This window comes from Haliaeetus albicilla, chromosome 9 (assembly GCF_947461875.1).
Source record: "Haliaeetus albicilla chromosome 9, bHalAlb1.1, whole genome shotgun sequence".
Classification (NCBI taxonomy): Eukaryota; Metazoa; Chordata; class Aves; order Accipitriformes; family Accipitridae; genus Haliaeetus; species Haliaeetus albicilla.
The window spans coordinates 966055-980765 of record NC_091491.1 but is presented as its reverse complement, the minus strand read 5'-3'; the positions used below and the strand labels follow the sequence as shown (position 1 = coordinate 980765).

Sequence of the window (14711 nt, the reverse complement as noted above, 5' to 3'; positions counted from 1 at the left end):
GCCTAATAATATATTAAAAGACACATATATTTGCATTAATAAGTTATTAGAAGTTTACACTTTGTGGTCCAAGATAAAAATATTAGAAAAGAAAGGAAAGGAAGGAAGGTGGTCAGGCAAATTCTCTAGTGATCTGTCACTTTGTCTCCCTTTTATTCCCCTCCTACATGTTGTTTCAGAGTGTTAGTGCCCTGAGTAACACAATAGCTGAGACAAAATGTTCATGTTTTAATTTGCTTCCAAAATTCAGTTCAGGGAAGCTGTCTGTCAGAAGCAGATATTTAGACAAAGTGCTGGTACCCTTTTAGAAGTACAACAGCTATGTGCTTCCATGTCTCTGAACTTTCCTGGAATTAACCTACTTATCTTTTGTAGCCTTTTTTTTTTTTCTTTCCAATTTTTGTAATAGCCCTGTAATTATAGGAAGAGTATCGCTCTACAGTCTAAAGGTGGAAGACAGTATTTTAGATGTTCATTAAGACAGGAATGAATGTTAAACTAATCAAGTTGCTGTCTTTACATTATTTTTAACCTTTTTTCAGCTGGACAACTGATTTTCCTGCATCCATGCTGGAGAAGGTTTCAGGAAACGCTTACTGCTTTTTAGGGAGCCCTTACCAGCATGAGCACCATCTTTGACTACCTTTGAGCAGTGTTTACTCTCCTTTACCTGGTGAGCCTCTACTAATAAAATTACTGCCAAACTTTGTAAGAATTTATAGGTGAGTCAGAAACCCACACACCAAACCACAAACATCACCAGCCACTGAAAGAATTTCCCTGTCCTTCAGAAGCCTCCTCCTGCAGAGCAGCATCACTCCCCTTTGCAGTCACCACGCCAGTTGCCTCTTGGGTCACTCCAGTGCTCTTTTGAAAAGTGGGGACAAAAAGGCATTGCGGTGCATTTGGCTTTTAGTGTACCTGCTGACTTGTCTGCATTTCCACCATCTTCCATGCGGTACTGGTATCTGCTCCTGGTAAGTGTCTCATCACTACTGGACTATGGAACCCTCACTGCTCATAATTTACATTAGAGAGGCTCCTGCTTGCTTATTTGGCCCCACTTCTCCATTCTGGCTTTACAGCCACATGTAACTTCACTTTGCTCCCCTTTATGTCTCACAGCTCACATAAACACCAGACTACCAATATTAAAAAAATACAGTGATTTTAGCTGACTTTCTGTTTCAGGTGTCTAAATGTCAGGCTACAAGAGGCTCTCTTGTGCTCTCTGACTCTGTATCAGAGCCTGAACTACCAAGTTATTAGGTAACAGCTCACTGGCACAGAGCTCCTTCCAACACATTCAGCTGGCTCAGCTCTTTCTGGTCTGAGAGTGCTTTCCATTTTTCTGACTGGTGATGCATCCCATCAGCAAGGACCCACATTATTTTTTAATCTTCGGCTGGTAAAGGGCTGCTGAACAAGTACGATTGTCATCTCCATGTGTGCCATTTAGCACTGCTGGTGTTTTATTTTCCCCATCTTAGGTGTCAGTGGAATACTTGTTGCTGTTTGCTAACAGGCTTTGAAGACTTCCAGCTGTGGACAAGGATGATGGAAATTGTGGGGCAAGGGATTTATTACAAAACCTCAGCATTTGGCTTTATCTTAGTAAAGTGTGTGGCCCTCTTTCTGTCATTTAGCTGTCACTGCTAATATTGACCCAAATTGGAGCTGAGTGCTGCCGAGCCCCTGCAACTTGCAAAAGCCAGTGAGCTGTTCATTGGTACCTTCCCAGTGCCCCCATTGCTCTTCTTTAGTGCTCACCACAAACACTGCAGTCATTTCTTCGTTCTGATACTCACTGCAGTGACTGATGAGTAGCTTGTAAGCAACTAAATTTTAGATCCCTGTAAAAGGTTGTTTTTCTTTAACTGGCCTGGCAGTTCAAGAATAGCTCTGTGCCCTCTAATACATACAGTATTGTAAGTAATGACAGATAATGCTATCAAAGGTCTTTTCCTAGAATATAGGGATTAACTCATCTCATTAAATTGTACACCTTCTGCATAGCATTATGCAGTACTACTTCAGGACAACTATTTAAGCCAGCCAAAAGATACTATGTTCTGTGAGAACTAGGATGATCCCGATCTGTCCTTTTACTTTCCTGTATTCTGATTTTTATAATCTTTTTAGATTAGTACATAGATATCATAGCACTGAGCACTTTAAAAAATCTAAAATAGACTACATTAGCTTAAATTTCTAGGTAGTAAAGAAACTCAAGAGGAGAGAAACATAATTAACTTGGAGCATGGAAAGATTCCCTTGCGGGAAAAACACCCTGAACTAAAAAAGGTAGTTTGTACAAAGTACCTAACAGTGAACATACAGAATCTGGCCCATTATACACTCTGAAGACTGATGTACTGGGCTGAAAGTGGAAAGTTTTTTGTTTTATTTTCCCTTGAGCATTTGTTCTTAGACATTTAAAACTTATCTGATTGTTTTGGATATTAAAATGTAATTATGGAAGTTTTCAGTGCTTTGTCTTTTTCTGTCAAGAAAATGAAAATAAAAGCTGTGTTGCTGGAATTGCCTACAAGTATTTCTTTGCATTCAAAGAATGCTTCTGAAAGCTATGCTAGCACATGGAGCCCAGTTCTGCTCACATTAAAATAAAAGGTGAAAGTATCCTGAGCATCAGTAGATGAAGAAGGTAGGAGATGGAGAAAGCAGAAGTCCATACACAAAGATCAGGCCCTCCAAAAACCAAACCACTTTTCCCAAATGATTTAGTTTTTTTCCTCATAACTTTTTCTTTTCAACTTACTAAAGTAACTCTTAGCAGTTTCTGGGCTGCTTAATTTCTTTCTGCTTCTGCAACAGCCTCTGTGACAAATGGCAATTGCATATATATTTGCTTCAAAATCAAGCTCTTGTGTAGGTGGCTACAGAAAGGTGAATTTTACAGAACTGACTGTCGATCTATTACAGCTGAACATTTTAAAGTCCAGTCTCCCATAGTAGTTATTACTGTCTCACTATAATTCAATTTCTTTTTAACAGCCTTACCTAACTTAATTATTCTGGCATAATATGTCAATCAGTTGCCCCCCCCCCCCTTTTTTTTTAAATTATGGCTACATTGCCAACTTAAAAGAAAAGATATTTCTTTCAGCTGTGTTACTTACCATCAGCCTGATGAATTCTAAGTCCTAAGAAATAAGAGTCCTAGGAAATACTGTGATGGGAAGAAACAACTTTGCAAACCCAAACTTCTTTTTTTATGCAATTCTTGGTCTCTGCTGACTGGTTAGCATCTTTGGCTGTTTTACATCCTTCTGAACAAATACTTAAAAGAGGCAAATGGTTTGTTTGTTTGTTTCTGAAAAATTCCAGAGTAGCTCTGTAAATACAACAGGTCGGAAGCTACTACAGATTAGATGTATTAGATATAGTTCATATCAATAAATCTGCTTTATCGGTATGTCAGAAATCTTAGGAGGTACTTTGTATTGTCTCATGCCATAAGATGACAAAACTGTTCTAATCTAGTATATCCTTCACAGAGCCTGCTTAATAATGAAAAAGCTGCCATACAAGATAAAGAAGTGAATACAGATAACACAATGAAGCCTGAAAATGGGGACAGAGAAAACTCTCCAGGCCAAATGGAAATCTACTGCGATTCTGTAAATGAACCAAAGAGGAGTTCATTCCCATTTTTTAAGAATTAGCAAATCAGTCTCAACTAGAAATTCTTCTCAATTCCAAATAAGAATTGTCATTATTTATTAACACAATTCCTAACCAAGGATGTCACTATGCATTAAAATGGTAACAAACTGAATTGTAATTTTTATAATTCCAGTCTCACACTTTGTTCCTAGTTAAAGTTGTGTGTCATTACTGGATAAGCCAGACGGAGTACTGATGTAAAATAAAGGGTAAAGACTCTGAAAATCATGTCCTGTCTCTGCTGAGACCACTCTGTCCTATGTCTCTTTCAGTCATATAATAATTTATTGAATTATGAAACTATTCAATAAAACATTCTATTACCTAACTATAATCTTTTAGTGCAGCTCTAACTGAAACCAATGGAAATTTTGCCTGCAAAATGTTATGTCACAGCTGGATGCTAATTTTTTACCTTCAAGTAAAGTTCTACTCCCTTTTTTCATAGAGAGCTCTTAAAACCACAGAACTCAGTCTTCACTGATTTTTTAGGTAACACATTAATTTAATGAAATTTGCTTAGAGTTTCCTATTTGGAATGAATACAGAAATTACAGTAGAGAGTCAGGGACAATTCATCTTTTCCATTAATTTCCACTGCATTTTTAATTAAGTGCGCTTTCTAACCTGACAAAAAAAGGTCACATCCTGAAATGTATCTTTTTCTAATTATACATATAAACATAATAAGGTCACTGGGGTCACTAAATTATGCTTAGAACAAATAATAGAACTATACCAAAGGTCTGAGAAAGCACTTCAGTCAGTAGAGTGTGAATGCCCATTAACTTCCTGCTATAAATGTTACAAACCAGTTAGATGATGAATTCTATCACAGTCACCTAGAGCTTTACCACTGGTTTTGAAAGAGATTTTTTCCAATACTTGTTAATATTACTTTTGTGGTTACATTTACTGAAGCATATATATAAACAAACTTCATAAACATGAATTAATAATGTCGGCATTTTAAATGTTTCAAGAAGTATTCAAAAAACGTTTAATGATTTGCCCAAAAGAAGAGGAGTTATTGAGAAACCGAAGCACAGGACAACATCACAGTATATCAGTGTTAAGAATTTGTAGCTTTTCCAAAAATGAACAGATGTTCCTTCCTTCTACAATTTGCCTTACTATTCAGAATTACAGTTTCAGCTAGAAGGGATTAATGAAAGAAATATATGTATTCATGTACTACAGAATGAATCATTTTACTGCTTCTGCCATTTACAGTTTTCAATGCTGAACTTCCACATGGGTAGTAGTGTAGCATCCCAAAAGTAACAGCAAGCAGTCTACCCCATTCTGTCTTCTTTCTGTATATTTGCTGTCTGACAAAACTTTTAAATCTCAGATTTTTTTCTTCCATTTACAATTTTCAGTACATTTACTAGAAAATACCTACTATGACAGGCGATATCTCTAAGTGGTCCTTCTTCACAACCCATTTTAGATAACATATTATTAATTATACCTGTTCTCCAGAGGAAAAACAGTGGTGAAGAAGCAAGCTAAGGTTACTGTTTCCTTATGAGATACTCTATGAAGAACAGCCAAATCCCATTGAAGTACTTCATTACTAGGTAGCATAATACTGAATCACAGCACAACTAACAAGTATAATTGCATTCAGAAAGTTTCATTTTAAGAATGTGTCAAACATATAATTTGATTAGGGTGTGTGAGTATCTGTGCATGGGTTGTTCATGGTACATTCTTATGTATGTGAATCATAAGGCGTTATGAGCCACCTACCTCCTGGTAGTAGGGAAGCTGCAATATTCCTTTCTACTAGAAAGAAACCTGGATCATCTTTTAAATCAGCATGAAGTTGACAGCAGTCTCAGCACACATCTATTTCAACTCCTAAGCCTTCTAGTTAGACCAATAACATTCATGATGTTACTGAGAAAAAATAGTTAGGAATATTCTAATCTAAACGAAAATTTGAATTTTCTGGTAATAATAAATATTCTAAAATTTAAAAAAATGAAGCATCAGTATGGCATTTACAATTCTGAATAGCTCTAATTTTTGTAAAATGTTGCTGATTTTAATGGGGGACTAGATTGTCAGTTATTAAAGTTTGGAAAAGGTTTATTAGTTACATAGATTGTACGTCAGGAAAAGAAGAGCATTAATTTTCCCTTTAAGAGGTAAGTATTTCTGTTCAGGATTATATTTTTGTTTAGAAGACATATAAGATTAAAAATCATCTTTCAAGTAGCTACTGACCACGCTTTCTGCATACCTTAGCCTGTATGTTATAAATCTCCTCTGTTAGCTTGTTAATAACTTCAGCTGCAAAGTTCATCGTCCTTCTGGAGAGGCAGCAACTCTGTCAAGTCAGCTCAGCTTACTGTTGCACCTGACTAGAACAGTAAGATGTTATGTCAACAAGACATGCAATGATCACAGACTGTTGATAAATTTCCTTTAGAACAGCCACAAGTTACAGTTCCTACATAGCTTTTTCCATTTCCCACGCCTATAATGGAAATGACATTATGAATAACTTCTTTCTCTAGTTTTCATGGATCAACTAAATATAAAGATGCTTGCACAATTAAAATTGTGTTTAGAATGCTGCAGCATCCTTGGGGCAGAGGCCATATTTCCCTATTGTTTTACAATATCTTGAGCAACAGATTCCTGCTGTAAAAGCAGAACTTTAAAGAGCTTCTGGTGATTCTGCAATAACAAACTAATATGTATGGCTGAAAATGATTTAGTGGAAAGAAAGTCTTAACTTGGAAGCAAATTCCAGATTTCTATGTGTTATATATAAACAAAAAAATTATAAAAGCATGAAAATAACACAAGAACATCTTTTAATATTAGGTTGAGTGCAGTGAAACTACCCTTTGCTGTATGATGATTCTATAAAATGCAAACAATGTCATTTAGCATTGCTGGCAGTGCTTTATTATTTCAAGTGAAAAGGAATATAGTGAAAGGAATTTAGAAGGGGGTTGGACAGTGTCAGCAGTAACAACATACATGATTACACATTACTATAATTAGGAATGGAATTTAAAGAATTAAAAAAGCAACATATTTGCTTTAACTATGCTTTTGACTCAGCAGCAATTCCATTGATACACTTGGCAGAGAAGTTTATCTCAGCCTTTTTTAAAATATAAACCCATTAGAAGGAGAAATGCTGTGACCAAAGGTAAACACTTCAATATAAAAAGGGCCCTAAAAACCCTCCAGAAGGCAGTTTAATCCAAATCTGGGATAACTATGGATTAAGAATACATTGATGTTAGTTTGTGCTCCCCTCTTTTAATACTCCTACCTCATGCTAATATGCTTTGGACTATTTTCCCCAACCCTTATACTGACCAACTCTTATGTTAGAGTTGCTTTTTTTGCTTTGATACACAAATTTGTGAACAAACCTTACATCAGTACTTTCAACAATCTTCGTTTCTTTTATTTCATTCCAAAGTGGGATTTCTAAAGGTTTTAGGTGTGAATGAAAAAGTGATGCTGAGGTACAACAAAGGCTTGCACTCAGAGTACATCAAACTTTGCTTAATTGCAGTTGCAATATGCTTAGAAACATATCTGTAAGATTGATGAATGATTTATCTGATCTAAAATATCTGCATGTGCATTTGCAGCAGTTTTCTATGCAAATCAGGTACTTGTGCACACAAATTATTCTAGTTAGCTACAGGAGTCTATGATGACCTAATCTGCATGTTCTGCTGTAGTACACCTCTAAATTAGCATGAAAGCTGTGTGCATCTTTTGGATGCAAAAGTGCACGGCCAATTCTATTGAAAGGTGGATTTTTTATTATCTCGGCATTGCTTTACTATACTTTTAATTGGAATTTACATGGTACTGGCATTCACTTTAACTCATAAAAACATTTTGAAGATATAAGAAATAATTTGATGAAAATATTAAATAAATTCTAAAAATAAGTATATTAATCCTTTGAGTAAGTGTAATTCTCAAATAAATTTTAAAAACTTGGGAACAGAAAACATCATCTTGTATGGCAATAAATACATGCAATTAATACTCCTGTGTTAAAAACTTTGTCAAGGTTATTATATGCAATACTTGTTTTCACAGCATCACAAAAAAGGATACTTTTAATATCTTGCTGTGTGGGGACAGAGGAGGTTGAATGTGAGGCACAGCAGACACTGATTATACCCTCTCTAAAGCGCAAAATAGCCAGCAGATAAGTTGTGACTTAACAAGTGAGCCAGGCTTACAGCTGTCTGATAAAGCTGTACTTCAAAGGTGAACAATAAAGTTTATATAAGGTCCTCTGTCAGGGTACAGCCAGTAAAACCAAAACTGATAAGCTGATGAAATGCTACTTGTACCTGGACTTTCATCCTTTGACTCTAGGAAAAGTAGTTGCTGGACTAACGTGAGTTTAAAGAAGGAACCATGTGAAAATATCCACAGAAATACAGACTATTGAATCAAGGTATAGAAAGACAACATTGTCACTGTTAGTAGCAAAAACTATTTATAACCTCTGCATGATGACGAGTTGAGAAGCAAAATGAAATAAATATAGGCATGTGAACTTCCAGTAGTAAAAATGGAAGACTTGCTGAAAATTTAATCACTTCACTTTCTTTATAATAAATTTCAAAAGGGGTTCACTTCAGTAAAAAATTCTACTGTGAAGGGTGATGACTTTGCACAAGGCCAAGGTTCTCAATACTGAAACACATTAGAGACTGGATTTGTTTATCTTCTCTTCTTTTTAATGCTATTAAGAAGGTTGGGTAGAGAGGGATACAGTTACAGATCGCCCTCATCCTTATGTTGATAATATATAGGAAAGGCCACAGGAGTACTGGAAGTAGGATTTCTAAAATCCGAATACAAATTAAAAAGGAATCTGAATGCTTTTGTGCTATGTTTTGCATTGGGAACACAAAAATTTCCCACACGTAGGTATTTTCTCTCTGTTTTGTTTGCAGAAACAGTAATTTTTCAAGACCTTTAAGTTAAACCCCAAGTGATGTTAAAATTCAAAAATATACAATGGCAGAAACTTTTGCACGTGCTTCCATCTATAAAAACAATAAAGTGGACACTTTTGCAGTTTTAGAGGCAAGTCTTGCTTGAGCCACAGAGAAGTCACTATCTACTAGTGAACAAAAAGATGAGAAAATTCTCACTTCTTGTGATTTACTCCAACAACAGGGTTAATGACACAAGTAGACATGCCCATTGACTCACTAAATTGAATGGGAAGACAGAGCTAGAAGTTAATTTTCCTTTGGTATGTGCTTAGGCACCTAGTTACGACAGTATTTGTGTCGCTAGAATTTATTCCCGACCTAAAACGGAGTCAATCTTTCAGTTCAAATCTGTGGAGCCATTTTCGTGCAACTTTTTCTCTTTCAAAGCTCTGTAGTTGTAACAGCTCATATCTTTTCTAGGTCAGGCACCGCGATGGACTTGCAACATGTAAATTAGTTGATTACAGTGGTACAGTCGCTACGGATGTTTTGCTACACAAATATGTACACACGTAGAATATTAATGACAACTTTCATTCATAGGCAACATATGAACAATCAATGAATGAGGTTTTCAGTGTTTAGCAGAAATCTTTTAGCAAGCTTTGATGTAACGTTTTGAAATATGTAATCTCCAGTGTAGTAGATATAGCTGTGTGTGCCACCCCATATGGTAAAAAATACACTGAAGAAGCCTGGCTCGCTCTGAAGCGTGGCTGTGCAAGTTGTAAACATTTACTTTAGGAATATCCTGAAGAAAAATTTGAAGTTGGAATCAGAAGGATCTGCACTTCCCTGCCAAGGCAGAGGGTATGTGTTTTCTGTTATCAAGGTACACTGTGGCAATCAAGGAAACTATGAAGAAAAATGGGCTCTCAGACTCCTCATAGTTCAGCTGTACTGGGAGCCGGGATTTTTCTTCCATCCCAGTATCAGGCAATGATAGTACAAGGAAGGCCAGCTGTAAAAGGAGAATAAAATACCTGTGTCATAAAAGTGTTGGGAAAAGTCATTAATCTCTGTGAAATGGATTTAATTTCTTGGGCAGGTGCTAATTATGACTTGAGTATGCACCCCAAAATACTTGATATATTAGAATTTTGAGAATGTCAAAGCAGTTTTGCCTGCTTTGCAAACAAACTTAAATAAAGCAAAGGTAATTTTGGTGTACCATTTTCAAGTCTTACCCTAAATTTCAGTCCCTGTTTCTGCAGATATCCTGCTCACTCGTTGCAGTTAATGTAACGGGCACTTCTAGAGAACTACAGACTGGCCAGCCTGACCCCAGCTCCTGGGAAGGTTATGGAACAGACTCTCCTAGAGGCCATGTTCAGGCACAAGAAACAACAAGGTGACTGGGAGCAGCCAGCACTGATTGACCAAGTGCAGACTGTGCTTAATGCGCCTAACCAGCCCGATATTCTGCAGTGCGATGATCAGCTCTATGGACAAGGAGAGAGCTGTGGATGTTGTTTACTTGGACTTCAGCAAGGCTTTTGACACAGTCTCCCAGTATCGTTATAGCCAAACTGGTGAGATATGGACTAGACACGTAGACTGTACAGATGGGGAAAAAACGGCTGAACTATCAGGCTCAAAGGTTTGCGATCAGCAGTTCAAAGTCAGTGGGACTTCAGGATGTAAGATACATGCACAACTATAACTGAGAACATGTTTATAGCAATTAACCTGAATGTGAAAAGGGCTCATATCCTCTACTTACAGTAGGAGTGGAAGGCTCTAAGCTACTTCCAGGCCTGTCCATTTATAATCAGCACATTAAAAAACATACAATGGCATACAATGACTGTATGCCTCTTAAGAGATAAGAAAATTTACTTAACGTGTTTAAAAATTAAAAGTATGTTAATTGCCAGAGAACAATTTAAGAGGCAAAAATTGAACAATGGCTAATACCCCCTAGGACTTAGAATGTGGGAAGTAATAATCTTCAGATGGACACATTATTTTTCTATATACCTGGGTGAAACAAAGGATCATGCAGATTTGCAATTTTGCTCCACTGCATTTCTTATGTTGATGTGTCTATGAAATACCACTGCCATGTGCCTCATGTGGGAACCAGGAATGTTATCTCTGCCACGGAAGGAGAGTACTATTGCCAGTGGTCAGTACAGAAATTTAGAAATACTGGGTGGAAAAAAATATGGTATGGCCAGATCCAATCCTCTTTTTTGTAAAGTATCTGAACATTTCCTTGAAATGTTGGTACGGGATACTGACACATGCTGCTCCGTTTTGATTGTTTTTCATTAACAGAAGGATCAGATCCACACTGTGTTGCCTCCTCACTGGGAATTTGGCCTGCTGACTTACCCAACTGTTTATCTCATCATTAATTATATTAATCAGTATATTGAAACTGAATTACTCTATACTTTTAGTCCACTTTGAATGTCACCAGTGTATTTGGGAAGGTCTGTGATATCATCATCTCTGGGTATAAACTATAAGAAATTTTCAAGTCTTAAATGGATCTAAAACTTGTAATCTAGTCAATTAAAAAAATAAGTTAAATGCAGGTTCATAGTCAAAATTTGTCTTGGATGCATTTGCAGTTTTGCATTGAGTATTGGGTTTAAACAGCCCTCTCTTGCCTACTGCTAGATAAAATAACAACATAAACAAAAGAGAAAGTGACTGACCATAAGCCACAGCACAACAGTGAAGCTGACAGAAAGCACTGTCAAGTGCCCTCAGTACATAAACAGAGATTCATTACATATACTTTAGGTATGAGTAATCTCAGTTGCTACTTGCAATAGAAAGAGATAAAACTATACATCTTTTAATCATGAAATTTTCAGTGTCCCTTGAAGTTTCTTCAAATTTTTGCTATACAGATAATTTTACATGTGGAATTACTTATTTTGTCAAATCAACATTTCAGAAAACTTTATGGCCCACATTAAACATTGTATTATGCTGTTATGCCTGCCAACATTAAAGGTGACTTTGGTCACTGGTCTTTGATAGCGACACATGTAACTGTTTCCTGTAACAGCAGGTCTCTTTCTGGTTTGCATCTGGATTTACTGCGCTTAAGCAGTTACACTGGTTGGGGCCGCTGCCAGCTCATCTCTGGCATTTACCAAAGAGAGTATTTTGCAAAGCACCTGCGGAAGGACTGCTGTCACCAATACTCAAACCATTGAAGACAATAAGGATTGCAAAATCAAAAACTGAGGGGAGAATTTGGCTTCTGATGCACACAGTTGCTTGACTATGCTTGTCAAATGGCATCTGAGGGAGGTGGCAGTCCAATTCTCCAGGACTTTGTACTCTCTTTTGTCAGTCACTTCTTGTCAGCATGTGGATTAAATTATCAGTGGTCTTTGCCTCAGTTTACCATTAGAAACACTGACATGTTAAACCAAGGATATTTTGAGATTTAACTAAGCAGGGTTTGTAGAAGACTATGAAAATGTTCTATTCCAAGTGTAAAGCACAATTTTGTTCATACCGAGTCCGTGAATGTGCACTAGCAAGATGCATGGGGACACACCAGGTTCCTGGATCTCCACTTGTACAGAGGTAAAGGTCACAAATGACATGCACGCTTCTTTCAAATCTGGTAACTCTAGGTCTGCGGGACGAGGTTACTCACTATAAATAGTGCTGTCTCAGGAGCAGATTCCACACAAGCCAGAACACGCCACAGCAGCAGCGTATCTGTGTGGCGACACCAAACGCAACAGCCCACAGAAGGAGCAGCGTAACTCCGCTTTAAGACTTTTCTTGGCAGTTGCACCAGTTTGGTTAGAACAAAGCCAGCATCAGCTCCTTCACGGCTATCCAGAGCGGAAAGCTGTGCCGCCCTGCACTGCAGGGCCCCATCTCACTGTTCTCTCCATCGCTTCGCACAGCGTCGATGCAGATACCGTGCGTTTCGTGTCACGCGAGCGCTAGCGATGTCGACAGTCCACGAAGCATCCTTCAGGCTACGCCATATGGACACACGTATATATTTGCTCTGCCTTTTCTTTCTCTTCCTAGCCCCTCCGGTGGCATTAGCCTCTTCCCTGGTATTTGCGGGTGTTTTTTGCCATTTACAGACATCGCCAACGCAGCTTTGTCACTAATTAAAACGCTGACGAAGAACAGAACGGCAGCGCCAGCGCGGTGGCGTGCGTGTGTGACATGGGCGGCAGGTTGCCACACAGCAGCCGGAGCGCGGGCGTCTGGGAAGAGACGCTTACAAGGAGCTACAACGCCTGGTGCCAGAAGGGGGGGGGAAGACACCGGGGAAGGGGAACGACCGGGGCCCGGCGCCGGTGTCAGGCCCTCCCCACAGGCCTCACGGGGCGCGCGCGCCCGCGCGGGGCAGGCCGGGAGCCGAGCGGCGCGGGGCACGCCGGGACCGGCGCCCTTACGCCTCAGCCTCCCAAGATGGTGGCCGGCCGGCGGCTGGCCCCGCCCCCCCCGCCGCCTCCCCGCCTCCCCCTCCTCCAGCCGCCGCCGCGGCCGCGCACATGCGCAGTGGCGCGGCGGGCCGCGCCGCTCCCTCCCTCCCTCCTGGCGGCCGGGGCGCCACTGACAGACCGCGGAGCGGAGCGGTGCTGAGCGGCGAGAGCCTCCGGGACACCCCCCTTCCCCTCCCCCGGACCCCCTTCCTCCGCGTCCCGCCCCGCCGCACCGGTGAATGGGAGAGGCGGGCGGCGCCGGCCCCACAGAGCAGAGCGAAGCGGCGGCTCGGGTAAGGCCGGGGCCGCGCCTCCCCTCCCTCCCTGCCTGCCTGCCTTCCCTCCCCCGGCCGCCGTCGCCCCCCGCGGGAGGCTGTCCCGGCCGGCGGCGGGGCCCGGCGGGCCGTGCGGCCGGCGCGGCTCTCCTCCTCTCCTCTCCTCTCCCCCCTCCTCTCCTCTCCTCGGCTCCCCGCCCTCCGCTCTCCCTCCTGCCCCCTCCCTCCTTCTCTCCGGCTCGCTCTCAAAATGGCGGCCGCGCCCGTTGGTGAGGAGGGAGCCGGGGAGGAGGCGGGGGAGGCAGGGCGACGGGGCGGGAGGGAGGCAGGCGAGGCGGGGGACGGTCCCCGCGCCCCGGCGGGGTGGGGTGGGGTAGGGTGGGGTGGGGGCCGCCGGGCGCCGTTCCCTCCCCTCTCCGCCGGCCCTTCCCGGGCTTCGGCGGCCGTCCTGGCTGCCGGTGACTTAGCAGGAAAACAGGGCGCGGGGGAGGAGTGGGCCAGACAAGGGAGCGGGGTGGGGTGAGGCGGAGAGGAGCCCCTGCGGTGGGCTCCGGCTCTCCCGGCCTTCGTGTCCTCCCCACCCCTTTAGGCCGCTTCGTTTCTTCTGGTGACTTAGCAAGATACCGGGGAGGAGGCGGTGGGCCAGAGGCGAATAATGATGAAAAAATAGTCTGGGGCGAGGAGGCCGGTGTGTGTGTGCCGGAGAGGATACCCAGCATCCCTTCCCCGAATTCCTCCTGGAGGGTTTCCTCCTGTTCTCCTCTCCCCCGTCCTCTCCGAGGGCAAGGCAGGCGTTTGTCAGGAGGTGGCCCAGATATCCAGAGTCGGCCGCAGCACAGAAAACAAAACGAGAATTGATAATTCAAGGGAAAGAAGTAGGTGTTATTTTAAGAATTTGTTTCACATCCACCCTGTTTTCCTGCAGTGATCTAGCAGGGAAAGCATTGATAGGAGGTGGCTCAGACCTTCAGAACCAGCTGCAGTAAAAACGGGGGAGGGAGGGAGGGAGGTCTAATCTCTCCTTCTTGGGGTCATATCGCTGCCCGGTTGTCTACAGTTGCACAGACTTCCCTTGAATACCTTTTAATAGCAGTCGAGTTTGCTAAAATGCTCTCTTTATTGCTACTCTTGAGGTTTTGTTTCAGCAGGAGGTTATACGCAGGCAGGGCTTTTGATGGAAGTTGGGGGGTGGGAGTGGTGCCTCCCTTAAAAAGTTTAGGGTTTAGTCAGTTCTGTGGGTGTGAGGGTTTGGTTTTTTTGTTGTTGTTTAAGGTGGATGCAATTAAACTTGACCTTTAATACCAATAATGATGTGA

The 14711-nt window shown here is 41.2% G+C and overlaps 1 protein-coding gene and 1 long non-coding RNA gene across 4 annotated transcripts in view; one reads left to right on the top strand and one right to left on the bottom strand.

Annotated features, from left to right (window-relative positions):
* The window catches only part of LOC138686712 (uncharacterized), a 46423-nt gene extending 33445 nt beyond the window's left edge, over positions 1-12978 (bottom strand). For both annotated transcript variants that reach the window (XR_011326013.1, XR_011326012.1), the window contains exons 1-2: positions 12181-12978; positions 5939-6059 (exon numbers count right to left, since the gene is read on the bottom strand). This is a non-coding gene — a long non-coding RNA (uncharacterized lncRNA). The remainder of the gene's footprint in view (positions 1-5938; positions 6060-12180) is intronic.
* Positions 12979-13204: 226 nt separating this feature from the next.
* Positions 13205-14711, top strand: part of PAFAH1B1 (platelet activating factor acetylhydrolase 1b regulatory subunit 1) — a 37833-nt gene continuing 36326 nt past the window's right edge. Inside the window, exon 1 of one of the 2 annotated variants that reach the window (XM_069790816.1) lies at positions 13205-13413. The gene's annotated coding sequence lies outside the window, so the exon portion shown is untranslated. Of the gene's footprint in view, positions 13414-13519; positions 13665-14711 lie in introns of those variants that run through there. The other variant, XM_069790817.1, reaches the window with a different exon arrangement.